At 32.4% G+C, this 23,159-nt stretch overlaps 7 non-coding genes across 7 annotated transcripts; all 7 read left to right on the forward strand.

Moving 5' to 3' along the window:
- Positions 1–613: 613 nt before the first annotated feature.
- On the forward strand, positions 614–685 carry TRNAP-CGG (transfer RNA proline (anticodon CGG)). The gene has a single exon. It is a non-coding gene; the product is annotated as a tRNA-Pro (tRNA).
- Positions 686–2,395: 1,710 nt separating this feature from the next.
- On the forward strand, positions 2,396–2,467 carry TRNAP-CGG (transfer RNA proline (anticodon CGG)). Its single transcript has one exon. It is a non-coding gene; the product is annotated as a tRNA-Pro (tRNA).
- Positions 2,468–4,186: 1,719 nt separating this feature from the next.
- TRNAP-UGG (transfer RNA proline (anticodon UGG)) lies at positions 4,187–4,258 on the forward strand. Its single transcript has one exon. It is a non-coding gene; the product is annotated as a tRNA-Pro (tRNA).
- Positions 4,259–5,963: 1,705 nt separating this feature from the next.
- On the forward strand, positions 5,964–6,035 carry TRNAP-CGG (transfer RNA proline (anticodon CGG)). Its single transcript has one exon. It is a non-coding gene; the product is annotated as a tRNA-Pro (tRNA).
- Positions 6,036–7,739: 1,704 nt separating this feature from the next.
- On the forward strand, positions 7,740–7,811 carry TRNAP-CGG (transfer RNA proline (anticodon CGG)). The gene has a single exon. It is a non-coding gene; the product is annotated as a tRNA-Pro (tRNA).
- A 1,704-nt stretch (positions 7,812–9,515) lies between these two features.
- On the forward strand, positions 9,516–9,587 carry TRNAP-CGG (transfer RNA proline (anticodon CGG)). Its single transcript has one exon. It is a non-coding gene; the product is annotated as a tRNA-Pro (tRNA).
- Positions 9,588–14,856: 5,269 nt separating this feature from the next.
- On the forward strand, positions 14,857–14,928 carry TRNAP-CGG (transfer RNA proline (anticodon CGG)). Its single transcript has one exon. It is a non-coding gene; the product is annotated as a tRNA-Pro (tRNA).
- The last annotated feature ends 8,231 nt before the right edge of the window (positions 14,929–23,159 follow it).

Raw genomic sequence — 23,159 nt, forward strand, 5'->3', positions numbered from 1 at the left:
CTGAGTCAAAAGCATCAAGTGAATTTTTCTTTTGCCAATCCATAAAAAAAAGTATATACTTATGCATATTTAGTAAACTGTCAACCATTTGGTGGTATATTGGGTAAACTGTAGATTCCATTTTGTCTAAGTAACTTTGAGTGGCTTCAAAGAAGTCTCATTTTGACAAATAAAAAACAGTCAAAATGAAATTACAGGTTTTTCTCTTACCTTGCTTTTTTCTAAGAAACAATGAGTGGCTTAAAAGAATAGTCTCTTTTTGACAAACAAAAAGGTCAACAATTAATTGCAGGTTTTTGTTTTTTTCTTTCTTCTTGGTCTATATGCTTAAGTTGCACACAGTATGAGACAAGTCTTAGGTTCCAGCTATTAGAAAAGTTAAAACTCTATAGGAACCCATAAATCTTGGCACTGAAATTTCCAAATATGCATACTTGGACCAAAAATTGACCTTAAGGAAACATTTTAGCTATGCTACAAATAATTTTTTTAAATAGTTATGGTATTTTTAAAATGTAACATCTTTTTTTCCAGCTTATTGCATTTTTTTATTAAGTAATTTGAGTTTTACTTTAAAAATGGTAAAATCTGAATGAGAAGACCTTAGGCAGATGGCTCGTTGGTCTAGGGGTATGATTCTCGCTTCGGGTGCGAGAGGTCCCGGGTTCAAATCCCGGACGAGCCCATCTCTTCATGTACTTTTAAAGTCCTTAATATCTGATAGTATTTAATAGCATTTTAAAATACTTACTAATGTATACAAACAGTTTTACTTACAATTTCATTAATATACATAAAAAAGACATGCACAGTGGGCTCGTTGATTCTTGCTTAGGGTGCGAGAGATCCCCGGTACAAATCCCGGATGAGCCCATCTTTTAAAGGTATATACTTATGCATACTTAGTAAAATGTCAACCATTTGGTGGTATATTGGTTAACTATAGATTCCATTTTGTCTAAGTAACCTTGAGTGGCTTAAAAGTCTAATTTTGACAAACAAAAAACTGTCAAAATGAAATTACAGGTTTTTCTCTTACCTTTCTTTTTTCTAAATAACCCTGAGTGGCTTAAAAGAATAGTATCATTATGACTAACAAAAAGATCAACAATAAATTGCAGGTGTTTATTTTGTCTTTCTTCTGGGTCTGCATGCTTGAGTTGCACACAGTATGTGACAAGTCTTAGGTTCCAACTATCAAAAAAAGTCCAAACTCTATTGGGACCTCTAAATATTGGCACTGCACATTTCTAATATACATACTTGGATAACAAGTAACCTTAAGTTATTATTTGCAATGCTACATACACATTTTTTGTTTTAAGTTGTTATGTTATTTTTAAAATGTTTCATCTTCATTAAATGAAATTGTGTGTTTTCTCCAGTTATTTGCATTTTTTCTTAAATAATTAGAGTTTTACTTTAAAAATGTTAAAAACTGAATAAGAAATTATTTGGCTAGTGGCTTGTTGGTCAGGGTGTATGATTCTTGCTTCGGGTGCAAAAGGTCCCAGGTTCATATCCTGGATGAGCCTGTTTTCTCAGGTTCTTTAAAAGTGCTTAGTTCAATTATCTGATAGTATTTTAAAATACTAATGTATTCCAACAGTTTCACTTCCAATTTCATTAGTATACATGAAAATACATGAACAGTAGGCTCGTTGGTATAGGGGTATGATTCTCGCTTAGGGTGCGAGAGGTCCTGGGATTAAATCGCAGACAAGCCCATCTTCTCAGGTTCTTTTAAATACCATGGTTCCATTATCTGATTGATGTCAATTGCCTGAGTCAAAAGCATCAAGTGAATTTTACTTTTGCCAATCCATAAAAAAAGTATATACTTATGCATATTTAGTAAACTGTCAACCATTTGGTGGTATATTGGGTAAACTGTAGATTCCATTTTGTCTAAGTAACTTTGAGTGGCTTCAAAGAAGTCTCATTTTGACAAATAAAAAACAGTCAAAATGAAATTACAGGTTTTTCTCTTACCTTGCTTTTTTCTAAGAAACAATGAGTGGCTTAAAAGAATAGTCTCTTTTTGACAAACAAAAAGGTCAACAATTAATTGCAGGTTTTTGTTTTTTTCTTTCTTCTTGGTCTGTATGCTTAAGTTGCACACAGTATGAGACAAGTCTTAGGTTCCAGCTATTAGAAAAGTTAAAACTCTATAGAAACCCATAAATCTTGGCACTGAAATTTCCAAATATGCACACTTGGACCAAAAATTGACCTTAAGGAAACATTTTAGCTATGCTACAAATAATTTTTTTAAATAGTTATGGTATTTTTAAAATGTAACATCTTTTTTTCCAGCTTATTGCATTTTTTTATTAAATAATTTGAGTTTTACTTTAAAAATTGTAAAATCTGAATGAGAAGACCTTAGGCAGATGGCTCGTTGGTCTAGGGGTATGATTCTTACTTCGGGTGCGAGAGGTCCCGGGTTCAAATCCCGGACGAGCCCATCTCTTCATGTACTTTTAAAGTCCTTAATATCTGATAATATTTAATAGCATTTTAAAATACTCACTAATGTATACAAACAGTTTTACTTACAATTTCATTAATATACATAAAAAAGACATGCACAGTCGGCTCGTTGATTCTTGCTTAGGGTGCGAGAGATCCCCGGTACAAATCCCGGATGAGCCCATCTTTTAAAGGTATATACTTATGCATACTTAGTAAAATGTCAACCATTTGGTGGTATATTGGGTAAACTATAGATTCCATTTTGTCTAAGTAACCTTGAGTGGCTTAAAAGTCTAATTTTGACAAACAAAAAACTGTCAAAATGAAATTACAGGTTTTTCTCTTACCTTTCTTTTTTCTAAATAACCCTGAGTGGCTTAAAAGAATAGTATCATTATGACTAACAAAAAGATCAACAATAAATTGCAGGTGTTTATTTTGTCTTTCTTCTGGGTCTGCATGCTTGAGTTGCACACAGTATGTGACAAGTCTTAGGTTCCAACTATCAAAAAAAGTCCAAACTCTATTGGGACCTCTAAATATTGGCACTGCACATTTCTAATATACATACTTGGATAACAAGTAACCTTAAGTTATTATTTTTGCAATGTTACATACACATTTTTTGTTTTAAGTTGTTATGTTATTTTTAAAATGTTTCATCTTCATTAAATGAAATTGTGTGTTTTCTCCAGTTATTTGCATTTTTTCTTAAATAATTAGAGTTTTACTTTAAAAATGTTAAAAACTGAATAAGAAATTATTTGGCTAGTGGCTTGTTGGTCAGGGTGTATGATTCTTGCTTCGGGTGCAAAAGGTCCCAGGTTCATATCCTGGATGAGCCTGTTTTCTCAGGTTCTTTAAAAGTGCTTAGTTCAATTATCTGATAGTATTTTAAAATACTAATGTATTCCAACAGTTTCACTTCCAATTTCATTAGTATACATGAAAATACATGAACAGTAGGCTCGTTGTTATAGGGGTATGATTCTCGCTTAGGGTGCGAGAGGTCCTGGGATTAAATCGCAGACGAGCCCATCTTCTCAGGTTCTTTTAAATACCATGGTTCCATTATCTGATTGATGTCAATTGCCTGAGTCAAAAGCATCAAGTGAATTTTTCTTTTGCCAATCCATAAAAAAAAGTATATACTTATGCATATTTAGTAAACTGTCAACCATTTGGTGGTATATTGGGTAAACTGTAGATTCCATTTTGTCTAAGTAACTTTGAGTGGCTTCAAAGAAGTCTCATTTTGACAAATAAAAAACAGTCAAAATGAAATTACAGGTTTTTCTCTTACCTTGCTTTTTTATAAGAAACAATGAGTGGCTTAAAAGAATAGTCTCTTTTTGACAAACAAAAAGGTCAACAATTAATTGCAGGTTTTTGTTTTTTTCTTTCTTCTTGGTCTGTATGCTTAAGTTGCACACAGTATGAGACAAGTCTTAGGTTCCAGCTATTAGAAAAGTTAAAACTCTATAGGAACCCATAAATCTTGGCACTGAAATTTCCAAATATGCATACTTGGACCAAAAATTGACCTTAAGGAAACATTTTAGCTATGCTACAAATAATTTTTTTTTTTTAAATAGTTATGGTATTTTTAAAATGTAACATCTTTTTTTCCAGCTTATTGCATTTTTTTATTAAATAATTTGAGTTTGAATTTAAAAATGGTAAAATCTGAATGAGAAGACCTTAGGCAGATGGCTCGTTGGTCTAGGGGTATGATTCTCGCTTTGGGTGCGAGAGAGCCTGGGTTCAAATCCCGGACGAGCCCATCTCTTCATGTACTTTTAATATCTGATAGTATTTAATAGCATTTTAAAATACTCACTAATGTATACAAACAGTTTTACTTACAATTTCATTAATATACATAAAAAAGACATGCACAGTGGGCTCGTTGATTCTTGCTTAGGGTACGAGAGATCCCCGGTACAAATCCCGGATGAGCCCATCTTTTAAAGGTATATACTTATGCATACTTAGTAAAATGTCAACCATTTGGTGGTATATTGGGTAAACTATAGATTCCATTTTGTCTAAGTAACCGTGAGTGGCTTAAAAGTCTAATTTTGACAAACAAAAAACTGTCAAAATGAAATTACAGGTTTTTCTCTTACCTTTCTTTTTTCTAAATAACCCTGAGTGGCTTAAAAGAATAGTATCATTATGACTAACAAAAAGATCAACAATAAATTGCAGGTGTTTATTTTGTCTTTCTTCTGGGTCTGCATGCTTGAGTTGCACACAGTATGTGACAAGTCTTAGGTTCCAACTATCAAAAAAAGTCCAAACTCTATTGGGACCTCTAAATATTGGCACTGCACATTTCTAATATACATACTTGGATAACAAGTAACCTTAAGTTATTATTTTTGCAATGCTACATACACATTTTTTGTTTTAAGTTGTTATGTTATTTTTAAAATGTTTCATCTTCATTAAATGAAATTGTGTGTTTTCTCCAGTTATTTGCATTTTTTCTTAAATAATTAGAGTTTTACTTTAAAAATGTTAAAAACTGAATAAGAAATTATTTGGCTAGTGGCTTGTTGGTCAGGGTGTATGATTCTTGCTTCGGGTGCAAAAGGTCCCAGGTTCATATCCTGGATGAGCCTGTTTTCTCAGGTTCTTTAAAAGTGCTTAGTTCAATTATCTGATAGTATTTTAAAATACTAATGTATTCCAACAGTTTCACTTCCAATTTCATTAGTATACATGAAAATACATGAACAGTAGGCTTGTTGTTATAGGGGTATGATTCTCGCTAAGGGTGCGAGAGGTCCTGGGATTAAATCGCAGATGAGCCCATCTTCTCAGGTTCTTTTAAATACCATGGTTCCATTATCTGATTGATGTCAATTGCCTGAGTCAAAAGCATCAAGTGAATTTTTCTTTTGCCAATCCATAAAAAAAAGTATATACTTATGCATATTTAGTAAACTGTCAACCATTTGGTGGTATATTGGGTAAACTGTAGATTCCATTTTGTCTAAGTAACTTTGAGTGGCTTCAAAGAAGTCTCATTTTGACAAATAAAAAACAGTCAAAATGAAATTACAGGTTTTTCTCTTACCTTGCTTTTTTCTAAGAAACAATGAGTGGCTTAAAAGAATAGTCTCTTTTTGACAAACAAAAAGGTCAACAATTAATTGCAGGTTTTTGTTTTTTTCTTTCTTCTTGGTCTGTATGCTTAAGTTGCACACAGTATGAGACAAGTCTTAGGTTCCAGCTATTAGAAAAGTTAAAACTCTATAGGAACCCATAAATCTTGGCACTGAAATTTCCAAATATGCATACTTGGACCAAAAATTGACCTTAAGGAAACATTTTAGCTATGCTATAAATAATTTTTTTAAATAGTTATGGTATTTTTAAAATGTAACATCTTTTTTTCCAGCTTATTGCATTTTTTTATTAAATAATTTGAGTTTTACTTTAAAAATGGTAAAATCTGAATGAGAAGACCTTAGGCAGATGGCTTGTTGGTCTAGGGGTATGATTCTCGCTTCGGGTGCGAGAGGTCCCGGGTTCAAATCCCGGACGAGCCCATCTCTTCATGTACTTTTAATATCTGATAGTATTTAATAGCATTTTAAAATACTCACTAATGTATACAAACAGTTTTACTTACAATTTCATTAATATACATAAAAAAGACATGCACAGTGGGCTCGTTGATTCTTGCTTAGGGTGCGAGAGATCCCCGGTACAAATCCCGGATGAGCCCATCTTTTAAAGGTATATACTTATGCATACTTAGTAAAATGTCAACCATTTGGTGGTATATTAGGTAAACTATAGATTCCATTTTGTCTAAGTAACCTTGAGTGGCTTAAAAGTCTAATTTTGACAAACAAAAAACTGTCAAAATGAAATTACAGGTTTTTCTCTTACCTTTCTTTTTTCTAAATAACCCTGAGTGGCTTAAAAGAATAGTATCATTATGACTAACAAAAAGATCAACAATAAATTGCAGGTGTTTATTTTGTCTTTCTTCTGGGTCTGCATGCTTGAGTTGCACACAGTATGTGACAAGTCTTAGGTTCCAACTATCAAAAAAAGTCCAAACTCTATTGGGACCTCTAAATATTGGCACTGCACATTTCTAATATACATACTTGGATAACAAGTAACCTTAAGTTATTATTTTTGCAATGCTACATACACATTTTTTGTTTTAAGTTGTTATGTTATTTTTAAAATGTTTCATCTTCATTAAATGAAATTGTTGGTTTCTCCAGTTATTTGCATTTTTTCTTAAATAATTAGAGTTTTACTTTAAAAATGTTAAAAACTGAATAAGAAATTATTTGGCTAGTGGCTTGTTGGTCAGGGTGTATGATTCTTGCTTCGGGTGCAAAAGGTCCCAGGTTCATATCCTGGATGAGCCTGTTTTCTCAGGTTCTTTAAAAGTGCTTAGTTCAATTATCTGATAGTATTTTAAAATACTAATGTATTCCAACAGTTTCACTTCCAATTTCATTAGTATACATGAAAATACATGAACAGTAGGCTCATTGTTATAGGGGTATGATTGTCGCTTAGGGTGCGAGAGGTCCTGGGATTAAATCGCAGACGAGCCCATCTTCTCAGGTTCTTTTAAATACCATGGTTCCATTATCTGATTGATGTCAATTGCCTGAGTCAAAAGCATCAAGTGAATTTTTCTTTTGCCAATCCATAAAAAAAAGTATATACTTATGCATATTTAGTAAACTGTCAACCATTTGGTGGTATATTGGGTAAACTGTAGATTCCATTTTGTCTAAGTAACTTTGAGTGGCTTCAAAGAAGTCTCATTTTGACAAATAAAAAACAGTCAAAATGAAATTACAGGTTTTTCTCTTACCTTGCTTTTTTCTAAGAAACAATGAGTGGCTTAAAAGAATAGTCTCTTTTTGACAAACAAAAAGGTCAACAATTAATTGCAGGTTTTTGTTTTTTTCTTTCTTCTTGGTCTGTATGCTTAAGTTGCACACAGTATGAGACAAGTCTTAGGTTCCAGCTATTAGAAAAGTTAAAACTCTATAGGAACCCATAAATCTTGGCACTGAAATTTCCAAATATGCATACTTGGACCAAAAATTGACCTTAAGGAAACATTTTAGCTATGCTATAAATAATTTTTTTAAATAGTTATGGTATTTTTAAAATGTAACATCTTTTTTTCCAGCTTATTGCATTTTTTTATTAAATAATTTGAGTTTTACTTTAAAAATGGTAAAATCTGAATGAGAAGACCTTAGGCGGATGGCTCGTTGGTCTAGGGGTATGATTCTCGCTTCGGGTGCGAGAGGTCCCGGGTTCAAATCTCGTACGAGCCCATCTCTTCATGTACTTTTAATATCTGATAGTATTTAATAGCATTTTAAAATACTCACTAATGTATACAAACAGTTTTACTTACAATTTCATTAATATACATAAAAAAGACATGCACAGTGGGCTCGTTGATTCTTGCTTAGGGTGCGAGAGATCCCCGGTACAAATCCCGGATGAGCCCATCTTTTAAAGGTATATACTTATGCATACTTAGTAAAATGTCAACCATTTGGTGGTATATTAGGTAAACTATAGATTCCATTTTGTCTAAGTAACCTTGAGTGGCTTAAAAGTCTAATTTTGACAAACAAAAAACTGTCAAAATGAAATTACAGGTTTTTCTCTTACCTTTCTTTTTTCTAAATAACCCTGAGTGGCTTAAAAGAATAGTATCATTATGACTAACAAAAAGATCAACAATAAATTGCAGGTGTTTATTTTGTCTTTCTTCTGGGTCTGCATGCTTGAGTTGCACACAGTATGTGACAAGTCTTAGGTTCCAACTATCAAAAAAAGTCCAAACTCTATTGGGACCTCTAAATGTTGGCACTGCACATTTCTAATATACATACTTGGATAACAAGTAACCTTAAGTTATTATTTTTGCAATGCTACATACACATTTTTTGTTTTAAGTTGTTATGTTATTTTTAAAATGTTTCATCTTCATTAAATGAAATTGTTGGTTTCTCCTGTTATTTGCATTTTTTCTTAAATAATTAGAGTTTTACTTTAAAAATGTTAAAAACTGAATAAGAAATTATTTGGCTAGTGGCTTGTTGGTCAGGGTGTATGATTCTTGCTTCGGGTGCAAAAGGTCCCAGGTTCATATCCTGGATGAGCCTGTTTTCTCAGGTTCTTTAAAAGTGCTTAGTTCAATTATCTGATAGTATTTTAAAATACTAATGTATTCCAACAGTTTCACTTCCAATTTCATTAGTATACATGAAAATACATGAACAGTAGGCTCGTTGTTATAGGGGTATGATTCTCGCTTAGGGTGCGAGAGCTCCTGGGATTAAATCGCAGATGAGCCCATCTTCTCAGGTTCTTTTAAATACCATGGTTCCATTATCTGATTGATGTCAATTGCCTGAGTCAAAAGCATCAAGTGAATTTTTCTTTTGCCAATCCATAAAAAAAAGTATATACTTATGCATATTTAGTAAACTGTCAACCATTTGGTGGTATATTGGGTAAACTGTAGATTCCATTTTGTCTAAGTAACTTTGAGTGGCTTCAAAGAAGTCTCATTTTGACAAATAAAAAACAGTCAAAATGAAATTACAGGTTTTTCTCTTACCTTGCTTTTTTCTAAGAAACAATGAGTGGCTTAAAAGAATAGTCTCTTTTTGACAAACAAAAAGGTCAACAATTAATTGCAGGTTTTTGTTTTTTTCTTTCTTCTTGGTCTGTATGCTTAAGTTGCACACAGTATGAGACAAGTCTTAGGTTCCAGCTATTAGACAAGTTAAAACTCTATAGGAACCCATAAATCTTGGCACTGAAATTTCCAAATATGCATACTTGGACCAAAAATTGACCTTAAGGAAACATTTTAGCTATGCTACAAATAATTTTTTTAAATAGTTATGGTATTTTTAAAATGTAACATCTTTTTTTCCAGCTTATTGCATTTTTTTATTAAATAATTTGAGTTTTACTTTAAAAATGGTAAAATCTGAATGAGAAGACCTTAGGCAGATGGCTCGTTGGTCTAGGGGTATGATTCTCGCTTCGGGTGCGAGAGGTCCCGGGTTCAAATCCCGGACGAGCCCATCTCTTCATGTACTTTTAAAGTCCTTAATATCTGATAGTATGTAATAGCATTTTAAAATACTCACTAATGTATACAAACAGTTTTACTTACAATTTCATTAATATACATAAAAAAGACATGCACAGTGGGCTCGTTGATTCTTGCTTAGGGTGCGAGAGATCCCCGGTACAAATCCCGGATGAGCCCATCTTTTAAAGGTATATACTTATGCATACTTAGTAAAATGTCAACCATTTGGTGGTATATTAGGTAAACTATAGATTCCATTTTGTCTAAGTAACCTTGAGTGGCTTAAAAGTCTAATTTTGACAAACAAAAAACTGTCAAAATGAAATTACAGGTTTTTCTCTTACCTTTCTTTTTTCTAAATAACCCTGAGTGGCTTAAAAGAATAGTATCATTATGACTAACAAAAAGATCAACAATAAATTGCAGGTGTTTATTTTGTCTTTCTTCTGGGTCTGCATGCTTGAGTTGCACACAGTATGTGACAAGTCTTAGGTTCCAACTATCAAAAAAAGTCCAAACTCTATTGGGACCTCTAAATATTGGCACTGCACATTTCTAATATACATACTTGGATAACAAGTAACCTTAAGTTATTATTTTTGCAATGCTACATACACATTTTTTGTTTTAAGTTGTTATGTTATTTTTAAAATGTTTCATCTTCATTAAATGAAATTGTTGGTTTCTCCAGTTATTTGCATTTTTTCTTAAATAATTAGAGTTTTACTTTAAAAATGTTAAAAACTGAATAAGAAATTATTTGGCTAGTGGCTTGTTGGTCAGGGTGTATGATTCTTGCTTCGGGTGCAAAAGGTCCCAGGTTCATATCCTGGATGAGCCTGTTTTCTCAGGTTCTTTAAAAGTGCTTAGTTCAATTATCTGATAGTATTTTAAAATACTAATGTATTCCAACAGTTTTACTTCCAATTTCATTAGTATACATTAAAATACATGAACAGTAGGCTCATTGTTATAGGGGTATGATTGTCGCTTAGGGTGCGAGAGGTCCTGGGATTAAATCGCAGACGAGCCCATCTTCTCAGGTTCTTTTAAATAGCATGGTTCCATTATCTGATTGATGTCAATTGCCTGAGTCAAAAGCATCAAGTGAATTTTTCTTTTGCCAATCCATAAAAAAAGTATATACTTATGCATATTTAGTAAACTGTCAACCATTTGGTGGTATATTGGGTAAACTGTAGATTCCATTTTGTCTAAGTAACTTTGAGTGGCTTCAAAGAAGTCTCATTTTGACAAATAAAAAACAGTCAAAATGAAATTACAGGTTTTTCTCTTACCTTGCTTTTTTCTAAGAAACAATGAGTGGCTTAAAAGAATAGTCTCTTTTTGACAAACAAAAAGGTCAACAATTAATTGCAGGTTTTTGTTTTTTTCTTTCTTCTTGGTCTGTATGCTTAAGTTGCACACAGTATGAGACAAGTCTTAGGTTCCAGCTATTAGACAAGTTAAAACTCTATAGGAACCCATAAATCTTGGCACTGAAATTTCCAAATATGCATACTTGGACCAAAAATTGACCTTAAGGAAACATTTTAGCTATGCTACAAATATTTTTTTTAAATAGTTATGGTATTTTTAAAATGTAACATCTTTTTTTCCAGCTTATTGCATTTTTTTATTAAATAATTTGAGTTTTACTTTAAAAATGGTAAAATCTGAATGAGAAGACCTTAGGCAGATGGCTCATTGGTCTAGGGGTATGATTCTCGCTTCGGGTGCGAGAGGTCCCGGGTTCAAATCCCGTACGAGCCCATCTCTTCATATCTGATAGTATTTAATAGCATTTTAAAATACTCACTAATGTATACAAATACTCACTAATGTATACAAACAGTTTTACTTACAATTTCATTAATATACATAAAAAAGACATGCACAGTGGGCTCGTTGATTCTTGCTTAGGGTGCGAGAGATCCCCGGTACAAATCCCGGATGAGCCCATCTTTTAAAGGTATATACTTATGCATACTTAGTAAAATGTCAACCATTTGGTGGTATATTGGGTAAACTATAGATTCCATTTTGTCTAAGTAACCTTGAGTGGCTTAAAAGTCTAATTTTGACAAACAAAAAACTGTCAAAATGAAATTACAGGTTTTTCTCTTACCTTTCTTTTTTCTAAATAACCATGAGTGGCTTAAAAGAATAGTATCATTATGACTAACAAAAAGATCAACAATAAATTGCAGGTGTTTATTTTGTCTTTCTTCTGGGTCTGCATGCTTGAGTTGCACACAGTATGTGACAAGTCTTAGGTTCCAACTATCAAAAAAAGTCCAAACTCTATTGGGACCTCTAAATATTGGCACTGCACATTTCTAATATACATACTTGGATAACAAGTAACCTTAAGTTATTATTTTTGCAATGCTACATACACATTTTTTGTTTTAAGTTGTTATGTTATTTTTAAAATGTTTCATCTTCATTAAATGAAATTGTGTGTTTTCTCCAGTTATTTGCATTTTTTCTTAAATAATTAGAGTTTTACTTTAAAAATGTTAAAAACTGAATAAGAAATTATTTGGCTAGTGGCTTGTTGGTCAGGGTGTATGATTCTTGCTTCGGGTGCAAAAGGTCCCAGGTTCATATCCTGGATGAGCCTGTTTTCTCAGGTTCTTTAAAAGTGCTTAGTTCAATTATCTGATAGTATTTTAAAATACTAATGTATTCCAACAGTTTCACTTCCAATTTCATTAGTATACATGAAAATACATGAACAGTAGGCTCGTTGTTATAGGGGTATGATTCTCGCTTAGGGTGCGAGAGGTCCTGGGATTAAATCGCAGACGAGCCCATCTTCTCTGGTTCTTTTAAATACCATGGTTTCATTATCTGATTGATGTCAATTGCCTGAGTCAAAAGCATCAAGTGAATTTTTCTTTTGCCAATCCATAAAAAAAAGTATATACTTATGCATATTTAGTAAACTGTCAACCATTTGGTGGTATATTGGGTAAACTGTAGATTCCATTTTGTCTAAGTAACTTTGAGTGGCTTTAAAGAAGTCTCATTTTGACAAATAAAAAACAGTCAAAATGAAATTACAGGTTTTTCTCTTACCTTGCTTTTTTCTAAGAAACAATGAGTGGCTTACAAGAATAGTCTCTTTTTGACAAACAAAAAGGTCAACAATTAATTGCAGGTTTTTGTTTTTTTCTTTCTTCTTGGTCTGTATGCTTAAGTTGCACACAGTATGAGACAAGTCTAAGGTTCCAGCTATTAGAAAAGTTAAAACTCTATAGGAACCCATAAATCTTGGCACTGAAATTTCCAAATATGCATACTTGGACCAAAAATTGACCTTAAGGAAACATTTTAGCTATGCTACAAATAATTTTTTTAAATAGTTATGGTATTTTTAAAATGTAACATCTTTTTTTCCAGCTTATTGCATTTTTTTATTAAATAATTTGAGTTTTACTTTAAAAATGGTAAAATCTGAATGAGAAGACCTTAGGCAGATGGCTCGTTGGTCTAGGGGTATGATTCTCGCTTCGGGTGCGAATCCCGGACGAGCCCATCTCTTCATGTACTTTTAAAGTCCTTAATATCTGATAGTATTTAATAGCATTTTAAAATACTCACTAATGTATACAAACAGTTTTACTTACAATTTCATTAATATACATAAAAAAGACATGCACAGTGGGCTCATTGATTCTTGCTTAGGGTGCGAGAGATCCCCGGTACAAATCCCGGATGAGCCCATCTTTTAAAGGTATATACTTATGCATACTTAGTAAAATGTCAACCATTTGGTGGTATATTGGGTAAACTATAGATTCCATTTTGTCTAAGTAACCTTGAGTGGCTTAAAAGTCTAATTTTGACAAACAAAAAACTGTCAAAATGAAATTACAGGTTTTTCTCTTACCTTTCTTTTTTCTAAATAACCCTGAGTGGCTTAAAAGAATAGTATCATTATGACTAACAAAAAGATCAACAATAAATTGCAGGTGTTTATTTTGTCTTTCTTCTGGGTCTGCATGCTTGAGTTGCACACAGTATGTGACAAGTCTTAGGTTCCAACTATCAAAAAAAGTCCAAACTCTATTGGGACCTCTAAATATTGGCACTGCACATTTCTAATATACATACTTGGATAACAAGTAACCTTAAGTTATTATTTTTGCAATGCTACATACACATTTTTTTGTTTTAAGTTGTTATGTTATTTTTAAAATGTTTCATCTTCATTAAATGAAATTGTGTGTTTTCTCCAGTTATTTGCATTTTTTCTTAAATAATTAGAGTTTTACTTTAAAAATGTTAAAAACTGAATAAGAAATTATTTGGCTAGTGGCTTGTTGGTCAGGGTGTATGATTCTTGCTTCGGGTGCAAAAGGTCCCAGGTTCATATCCTGGATGAGCCTGTTTTCTCAGGTTCTTTAAAAGTGCTTAGTTCAATTATCTGATAGTATTTTAAAATACTAATGTATTCCAACAGTTTCACTTCCAATTTCATTAGTATACATGAAAATACATGAACAGTAGGCTCGTTGGTATAGGGGTATGATTCTCGCTTAGGGTGCGAGAGGTCCTGGGATTAAATCGCAGACGAGACAATCTTCTCAGGTTCTTTTAAATACCATGGTTCCATTATCTGATTGATGTCAATTGCCTGAGTCAAAAGCATCAAGTGAATTTTTCTTTTGCCAATCCATAAAAAAAAGTATATACTTATGCATATTTAGTAAACTGTCAACCATTTGGTGGTATATTGGGTAAACTGTAGATTCCATTTTGTCTAAGTAACTTTGAGTGGCTTCAAAGAAGTCTCATTTTGACAAATAAAAAACAGTCAAAATGAAATTACAGGTTTTTCTCTTACCTTGCTTTTTTCTAAGAAACAATGAGTGGATTAAAAGAATAGTCTCTTTTTGACAAACAAAAAGGTCAACAATTAATTGCAGGTTTTTGTTTTTTTCTTTCTTCTTGGTCTGTATGCTTAAGTTGCACACAGTATGAGACAAGTCTTAGGTTCCAGCTATTAGAAAAGTTAAAACTCTATAGGAACCCATAAATCTTGGCACTGAAATTTCCAAATATGCATACTTGGACCAAAAATTGACCTTAAGGAAACATTTTAGCTATGCTACAAATAATTTTTTTAAATAGTTATGGTATTTTTAAAATGTAACATCTTTTTTTCCAGCTTATTGCATTTTTTAATTAAATAATTTGAGTTTTACTTTAAAAATGGTAAAATCTGAAAGAGAAGACTTTAGGCAGATGGCTCGTTGGTCTAAGGGTATGATTCTTGCTTCGGGTGCGAGAGGTCCTGGGTTCAAATCCCGGATGAGCCCATCTCTTCATGTACTTTTAAAGTCCTTAATATCAGATAGTATTTAATAGCATTTTAAAATACTCACTAATGTATACAAACAGTTTTACTTACAATTTCATTAATATACATAAAAAAGACATGCACAGTGTGCTCGTTGATTCTTGCTAAGGGTGCGAGAGATCCCCGGTACAAATCCCTGATGAGCCCATCTTTTAAAGGTATATACTTATGCATACTTAGTAAAATGTCAACCATTTGGTGGTATATTGGGTAAACTATAGATTCCATTTTGTCTAAGTAACCTTGAGTGGCTTAAAAGTCTAATTTTGACAAAAAAAACTGTCAAAATGAAATTACAGGTTTTTCTCTTACCTTTCTTTTTTCTAAATAACCCTGAGTGGCTTAAAATAATAGTATCATTATGACTAACAAAAAGATCAACAATAAATTGCAGGTGTTTATTTTGTCTTTCTTCAGGGTCTGCATGCTTGAGTTGCACACAGTATGTGGCAAGTCTGAGGTTCCAACTATCAAAAAAAGTCCAAACTCTATTGGGACCTCTAAATATTGGCACTGCACATTTCTAATATACATACTTGGATAACAAGTAACCTTAAGTTATTATTTTTGCAATGCTACATACACATTTTTTGTTTTAAGTTGTTATGTTATTTTTAAAATGTTTCATCTTCATTAAATGAAATTGTGTGTTTTCTCCAGTTATTTGCATTTTTTCTTAAATAATTAGAGTTTTACTTTAAAAATGTTAAAAACTGAATAAGAAATTATTTGGCTAGTGGCTTGTTGGTCAGGGTGTATGATTCTTGCTTCGGGTGCAAAAGGTCCCAGGTTCATATCCTGGATGAGCCTGTTTTCTCAGGTTCTTTAAAAGTGCTTAGTTCAATTATCTGATAGTATTTTAAAATACTAATGTATTCCAACAGTTTCACTTCCAATTTCATTAGTATACATGAAAATACATGAACAGTAGGCTCGTTGGTATAGGGGTATGATTCTCGCTTAGGGTGCGAGAGGTCCTGGGATTAAATCGCAGACGAGACAATCTTCTCAGGTTCTTTTAAATACCATGGTTCCATTATCTGATTGATGTCAATTGCCTGAGTCAAAAGCATCAAGTGAATTTTTCTTTTGCCAATCCATAAAAAAAAGTATATACTTATGCATATTTAGTAAACTGTCAACCATTTGGTGGTATATTGGGTAAACTGTAGATTCCATTTTGTCTAAGTAACTTTGAGTGGCTTCAAAGAAGTCTCATTTTGACAAATAAAAAACAGTCAAAATGAAATTACAGGTTTTTCTCTTACCTTGCTTTTTTCTAAGAAACAATGAGTGGATTAAAAGAATAGTCTCTTTTTGACAAACAAAAAGGTCAACAATTAATTGCAGGTTTTTGTTTTTTTCTTTCTTCTTGGTCTGTATGCTTAAGTTGCACACAGTATGAGACAAGTCTTAGGTTCCAGCTATTAGAAAAGTTAAAACTCTATAGGAACCCATAAATCTTGGCACTGAAATTTCCAAATATGCATACTTGGACCAAAAATTGACCTTAAGGAAACATTTTAGCTATGCTACAAATAATTTTTTTAAATAGTTATGGTATTTTTAAAATGTAACATCTTTTTTTCCAGCTTATTGCATTTTTTAATTAAATAATTTGAGTTTTACTTTAAAAATGGTAAAATCTGAAAGAGAAGACTTTAGGCAGATGGCTCGTTGGTCTAAGGGTATGATTCTTGCTGCGGGTGCGAGAGGTCCTGGGTTCAAATCCCGGATGAGCCCATCTCTTCATGTACTTTTAAAGTCCTTAATATCAGATAGTATTTAATAGCATTTTAAAATACTCACTAATGTATACAAACAGTTTTACTTACAATTTCATTAATATACATAAAAAAGACATGCACAGTGGGCTCGTTGATTCTTGCTAAGGGTGCGAGAGATCCCCGGTACAAATCCCTGATGAGCCCATCTTTTAAAGGTATATACTTATGCATACTTAGTAAAATGTCAACCATTTGGTGGTATATTGGGTAAACTATAGATTCCATTTTGTCTAAGTAACCTTGAGTGGCTTAAAAGTCTAATTTTGTCAAAAAAAACTGTCAAAATGAAATTACAGGTTTTTCTCTTACCTTTCTTTTTTCTAAATAACCCTGAGTGGCTTAAAATAATAGTATCATTATGACTAACAAAAAGATCAACAATAAATTGCAGGTGTTTATTTTGTCTTTCTTCAGGGTCTGCATGCTTGAGTTGCACACAGTATGTGGCAAGTCTGAGGTTCCAACTATCAAAAAAAGTCCAAACTCTATTGGGACCTCTAAATATTGGCACTGCACATTTCTAATATACATACTTGGATAACAAGTAACCTTAAGTTATTATTTTTGCAATGCTACATACACATTTTTTGTTTTAAGTTGTTATGTTATTTTTAAAATGTTTCATCTTCATTAAATGAAATTGTGTGTTTTCTCCAGTTATTTGCATTTTTTCTTAAATAATTAGAGTTTTACTTTAAAAATGTTAAAAACTGAATAAGAAATTATTTGGCTAGTGGCTTGTTGGTCAGGGTGTATGATTCTTGCTTCGGGTGCAAAAGGTCCCAGGTTCATATCCTGGATGAGCCTGTTTTCTCAGGTTCTTTAAAAGTGCTTAGTTCAATTATCTGATAGTATTTTAAAATACTAATGTATTCCAACAGTTTCACTTCCAATTTCATTAGTATACATGAAAATACATGAACAGTAGGCTCGTTGGTATAGGGGTATGATTCTCGCTTAGGGTGCGAGAGGTCCTGGGATTAAATCGCAGACGAGCCCATCTTCTCTGGTTCTTTTAAATACCATGGTTCCATTATCTGATTGATGTCAATTGCCTGAGTCAAAAGCATCAAGTGAATTTTTCTTTTGCCAATCCATAAAAAAAAGTATATACTTATGCATATTTAGTAAACTGTCAACCATTTGGTGGTATATTGGGTAAACTGTAGATTCCATTTTGTCTAAGTAACTTTGAGTGGCTTCAAAGAAGTCTCATTTTGACAAATAAAAAACAGTCAAAATGAAATTACAGGTTTTTCTCTTACCTTGCTTTTTTCTAAGAATCAATGAGTGGCTTAAAAGAATAGTCTCTTTTTGACAAACAAAAAATTCAACAATTAATTGCAGGTTTTTGTTTTTTTCTTTCTTCTTGGTCTGTATGCTTAAGTTGCACACAGTATGAGACAAGTCTAAGGTTCCAGCTATTAGAAAAGTTAAAACTCTATAGGAACCCATAAATCTTGGCACTGAAATTTCCAAATATGCATACTTGGACCAAAAATTGACCTTAAGGAAACATTTTAGCTATGCTACAAATAATTTTTTTAAATAGTTATGGTATTTTTAAAATGTAACATCTTTTTTTCCAGCTTATTGCATTTTTTTATTAAATAATTTGAGTTTTACTTTAAAAATGGTAAAATCTGAATGAGAAGACCTTAGGCAGATGGCTCGTTGGTCTAGGGGTATGATTCTCGCTTCGGGTGCGAATCCCGGACGAGCCCATCTCTTCATGTACTTTTAAAGTCCTTAATATCTGATAGTATTTAATAGCATTTTAAAATACTCACTAATGTATACAAACAGTTTTACTTACAATTTCATTAATATACATAAAAAAGACATGCACAGTGGGCTCGTTGATTCTTGCTTAGGGTGCGAGAGATCCCCGGTACAAATCCCGGATGAGCCCATCTTTTAAAGGTATATACTTATGCATACTTAGTAAAATGTCAACCATTTGGTGGTATATTGGGTAAACTATAGATTCCATTTTGTCTAAGTAACCTTGAGAGGCTTAAAAGTCTAATTTTGACAAACAAAAAACTGTCAAAATGAAATTACAGGTTTTTCTCTTACCTTTCTTTTTTCTAAATAACCATGAGTGGCTTAAAAGAATAGTATCATTATGACTAACAAAAAGATCAACAATAAATTGCAGGTGTTTATTTTGTCTTTCTTCTGGGTCTGCATGCTTGAGTTGCACACAGTATGTGACAAGTCTTAGGTTCCAACTATCAAAAAAAGTCCAAACTCTATTGGGACCTCTAAATATTGGCACTGCACATTTCTAATATACATACTTGGATAACAAGTAACCTTAAGTTATTATTTTTGCAATGCTACATACACATTTTTTTTTTAAGTTGTTGTTATTTTTAAAATGTTTCATCTTCATTAAATGAAATTGTGTGTTTTCTCCAGTTATTTGCATTTTTTCTTAAATAATTAGAGTTTTACTTTAAAAATGTTAAAAACTGAATAAGAAATTATTTGGCTAGTGGCTTGTTGGTCAGGGTGTATGATTCTTGCTTCGGGTGCAAAAGGTCCCAGGTTCATATCCTGGATGAGCCTGTTTTCTCAGGTTCTTTAAAAGTGCTTAGTTCAATTATCTGATAGTATTTTAAAATACTAATGTATTCCAACAGTTTCACTTCCAATTTCATTAGTATACATGAAAATACATGAACAGTAGGCTCGTTGGTATAGGGGTATGATTCTTGCGTAGGGTGCGAGAGGTCCTGGGATTAAATCGCAGACGAGCCCATCTTCTCAGGTTCTTTTAAATACCATGGTTCCATTATCTGATTGATGTCAATTGCCTGAGTCAAAAGCATCAAGTGAATTTTTCTTTTGCCAATCCATAAAAAAAAGTATATACTTATGCATATTTAGTAAACTGTCAACCATTTGGTGGTATATTGGGTAAACTGTAGATTCCATTTTGTCTAAGTGACTTTGAGTGGCTTCAAAGAAGTCTCATTTTGACAAATAAAAAACAGTCAAAATTAAATTACAGGTTTTTCTCTTACCTTGCTTTTTTCTAAGAAACAATGAGTGGCTTAAAAGAATAGTCTCTTTTTGACAAACAAAAAGGTCAACAATTAATTGCAGGTTTTTGTTTTTTTCTTTCTTCTTGGTCTGTATGCTTAAGTTGCACACAGTATGAGACAAGTCTTAGGTTTCAGCTATTAGAAAAGTTAAAACTCTATAGGAACCCATAAATCTTGGCACTGAAATTTCCAAATATGCATACTTGGACCAAAAATTGACCTTAAGTAAACATTTTAGCTATGCTATAAATAATTTTTTTTAAATAGTTATGGTATTTTTAAAATGTAACATCTTTTTTTCCAGCTTATTGCATTTTTTTATTAAATAATTTGAGTTTTAATTTAAAAATGGTAAAATCTGAATGAGAAGACCTTAGGCAGATGGCTCTTTGGTCTAGGGGTATGATTCTCGCTTCGGGTGCGAGAGGTCCCGGGTTCAAATCCTGGACGAGCCCATCTCTTCATGTACTTTTAATATCTGATAGTATTTAATAGCATTTTAAAATACTCACTAATGTATACAAACAGTTTTACTTACAATTTCATTAATATACATAAAAAAGACATGCACAGTGGGCTCGTTGATTCTTGCTTAGGGTGCGAGAGATCCCCGGTACAAATCCCGGATGAGCCCATCTTTTAAAGGTATATACTTATGCATACTTAGTAAAATGTCAACCATTTGGTGGTATATTGGGTAAACTATAGATTCCATTTTGTCTAAGTAACCTTGAGTGGCTTAAAAGTCTAATTTTGACAAACAAAAAACTGTCAAAATGAAATTACAGGTTTTTCTCTTACCTTTCTTTTTTCTAAATAACCCTGAGTGGCTTAAAAGAATAGTATCATTATGACTAACAAAAAGATCAACAATAAATTGCAGGTGTTTATTTTGTCTTTCTTCTGGGTCTGCATGCTTGAGTTGCACACAGTATGTGACAAGTCTTAGGTTCCAACTATCAAAAAAAGTCCAAACTCTATTGGGACCTCTAAATATTGGCACTGCACATTTCTAATATACATACTTGGATAACAAGTAACCTTGAGTTATTATTTTTGCAATGCTACATACACATTTTTTGTTTTAAGTTGTTATGTTATTTTTAAAATGTTTCATCTTCATTAAATGAAATTGTGTGTTTTCTCCAGTTATTTGCATTTTTTCTTAAATAATTAGAGTTTTACTTTAAAAATGTTAAAAACTGAATAAGAAATTATTTGGCTAGTGGCTTGTTGGTCAGGGTGTATGATTCTTGCTTCGGGTGCAAAAGGTCCCAGGTTCATATCCTGGATGAGCCTGTTTTCTCAGGTTCTTTAAAAGTGCTTAGTTCAATTATCTGATAGTATTTTAAAATACTAATGTATTCCAACAGTTTCACTTCCAATTTCATTAGTATACATGAAAATACATGAACAGTAGGCTCGTTGTTATAGGGGTTTGATTCTTGCGTAGGGTGCGAGAGGTCCTGGGATTAAATCGCAGACGAGCCCATCTTCTCAGGTTCTTTTAAATACCATGGTTCCATTATCTGATTGATGTCAATTGCCTGAGTCAAAAGCATCAAGTGAATTTTTCTTTTGCCAATCCATAAAAAAAAGTATATACTTATGCATATTTAGTAAACTGTCAACCATTTGGTGGTATATTGGGTAAACTGTAGATTCCATTTTGTCTAAGTGACTTTGAGTGGCTTCAAAGAAGTCTCATTTTGACAAATAAAAAACAGTCAAAATTAAATTACAGGTTTTTCTCTTACCTTGCTTTTTTCTAAGAAACAATGAGTGGCTTAAAAGAATAGTCTCTTTTTGACAAACAAAAAGGTCAACAATTAATTGCAGGTTTTTGTTTTTTTCTTTCTTCTTGGTCTGTATGCTTAAGTTGCACACAGTATGAGACAAGTCTTAGGTTTCAGCTATTAGAAAAGTTAAAACTCTATAGGAACCCATAAATCTTGGCACTGAAATTTCCAAATATGCATACTTGGACCAAAAATTGACCTTAAGGAAACATTTTAGCTATGCTATAAATAATTTTTTTAAATAGGTATGGTATTTTAAAAATGTAACATCTTTTTTTCCAGCTTATTGCATTTTTTTATTAAATAATTTGAGTTTTAATTTAAAAATGGTAAAATCTGAATGAGAAGACCTTAGGCAGATGGCTTTTTGGTCTAGGGGTATGATTCTCGCTTCGGGTGCGAGAGGTCCCGGGTTCAAATCCTGGACGAGCCCATCTCTTCATGTACTTTTAATATCTGATAGTATTTAATAGCATTTTAAAATACTCACTAATGTATACAAACAGTTTTACTTACAATTTCATTAATATACATAAAAAAGACATGCACAGTGGGCTCGTTGATTCTTGCTTAGGGTGCGAGAGATCCCCGGTACAAATCCCGGATGAGCCCATCTTTTAAAGGTATATACTTATGCATACTTAGTAAAATGTCAACCATTTGGTGGTATATTGGGTAAACTATAGATTCCATTTTGTCTAAGTAACCTTGAGTGGCTTAAAAGTCTAATTTTGACAAACAAAAAACTGTCAAAATGAAATTACAGGTTTTTCTCTTACCTTTCTTTTTTCTAAATAACCCTGAGTGGCTTAAAAGAATAGTATCATTATGACTAACAAAAAGATCAACAATAAATTGCAGGTGTTTATTTTGTCTTTCTTCTGGGTCTGCATGCTTGAGTTGCACACAGTATGTGACAAGTCTTAGGTTCCAACTATCAAAAAAAGTCCAAACTCTATTGGGACCTCTAAATATTGGCACTGCACATTTCTAATATACATACTTGGATAACAAGTAACCTTAAGTTATTATTTGCAATGCTACATACACATTTTTTGTTTTAAGTTGTTATGTTTTTTTTTTTAAATGTTTCATCTTCATTAAATGAAATTGTGTGTTTTCTCCAGTTATTTGCATTTTTTCTTAAATAATTAGAGTTTTACTTTAAAAATGTTAAAAACTGAATAAGAAATTATTTGGCTAGTGGCTTGTTGGTCAGGGTGTATGATTCTTGCTTCGGGTGCAAAAGGTCCCAGGTTCATATCCTGGATGAGCCTGTTTTCTCTGGTTCTTTAAAAGTGCTTAGTTCAATTATCTGATAGTATTTTAAAATACTAATGTATTCCAACAGTTTCACTTCCAATTTCATTAGTATACATGAAAATACAGGAACAGTAGGCTCGTTGGTATAGGGGTATGATTCTCGCTTAGGGTGCGAGAGGTCCTGGGATTAAATCGCAGACGAGACCATCTTCTCAGGTTCTTTTAAATACCATGGTTCCATTATCTGATTGATGTCAATTGCCTGAGTCAAAAGCATCAAGTGAATTT

The sequence above is a fragment of the Pseudophryne corroboree genome, chromosome 3 (genome assembly GCF_028390025.1).
Source record: "Pseudophryne corroboree isolate aPseCor3 chromosome 3, aPseCor3.hap2, whole genome shotgun sequence".
Lineage (NCBI taxonomy): Eukaryota > Metazoa > Chordata > Amphibia > Anura > Myobatrachidae > Pseudophryne > Pseudophryne corroboree.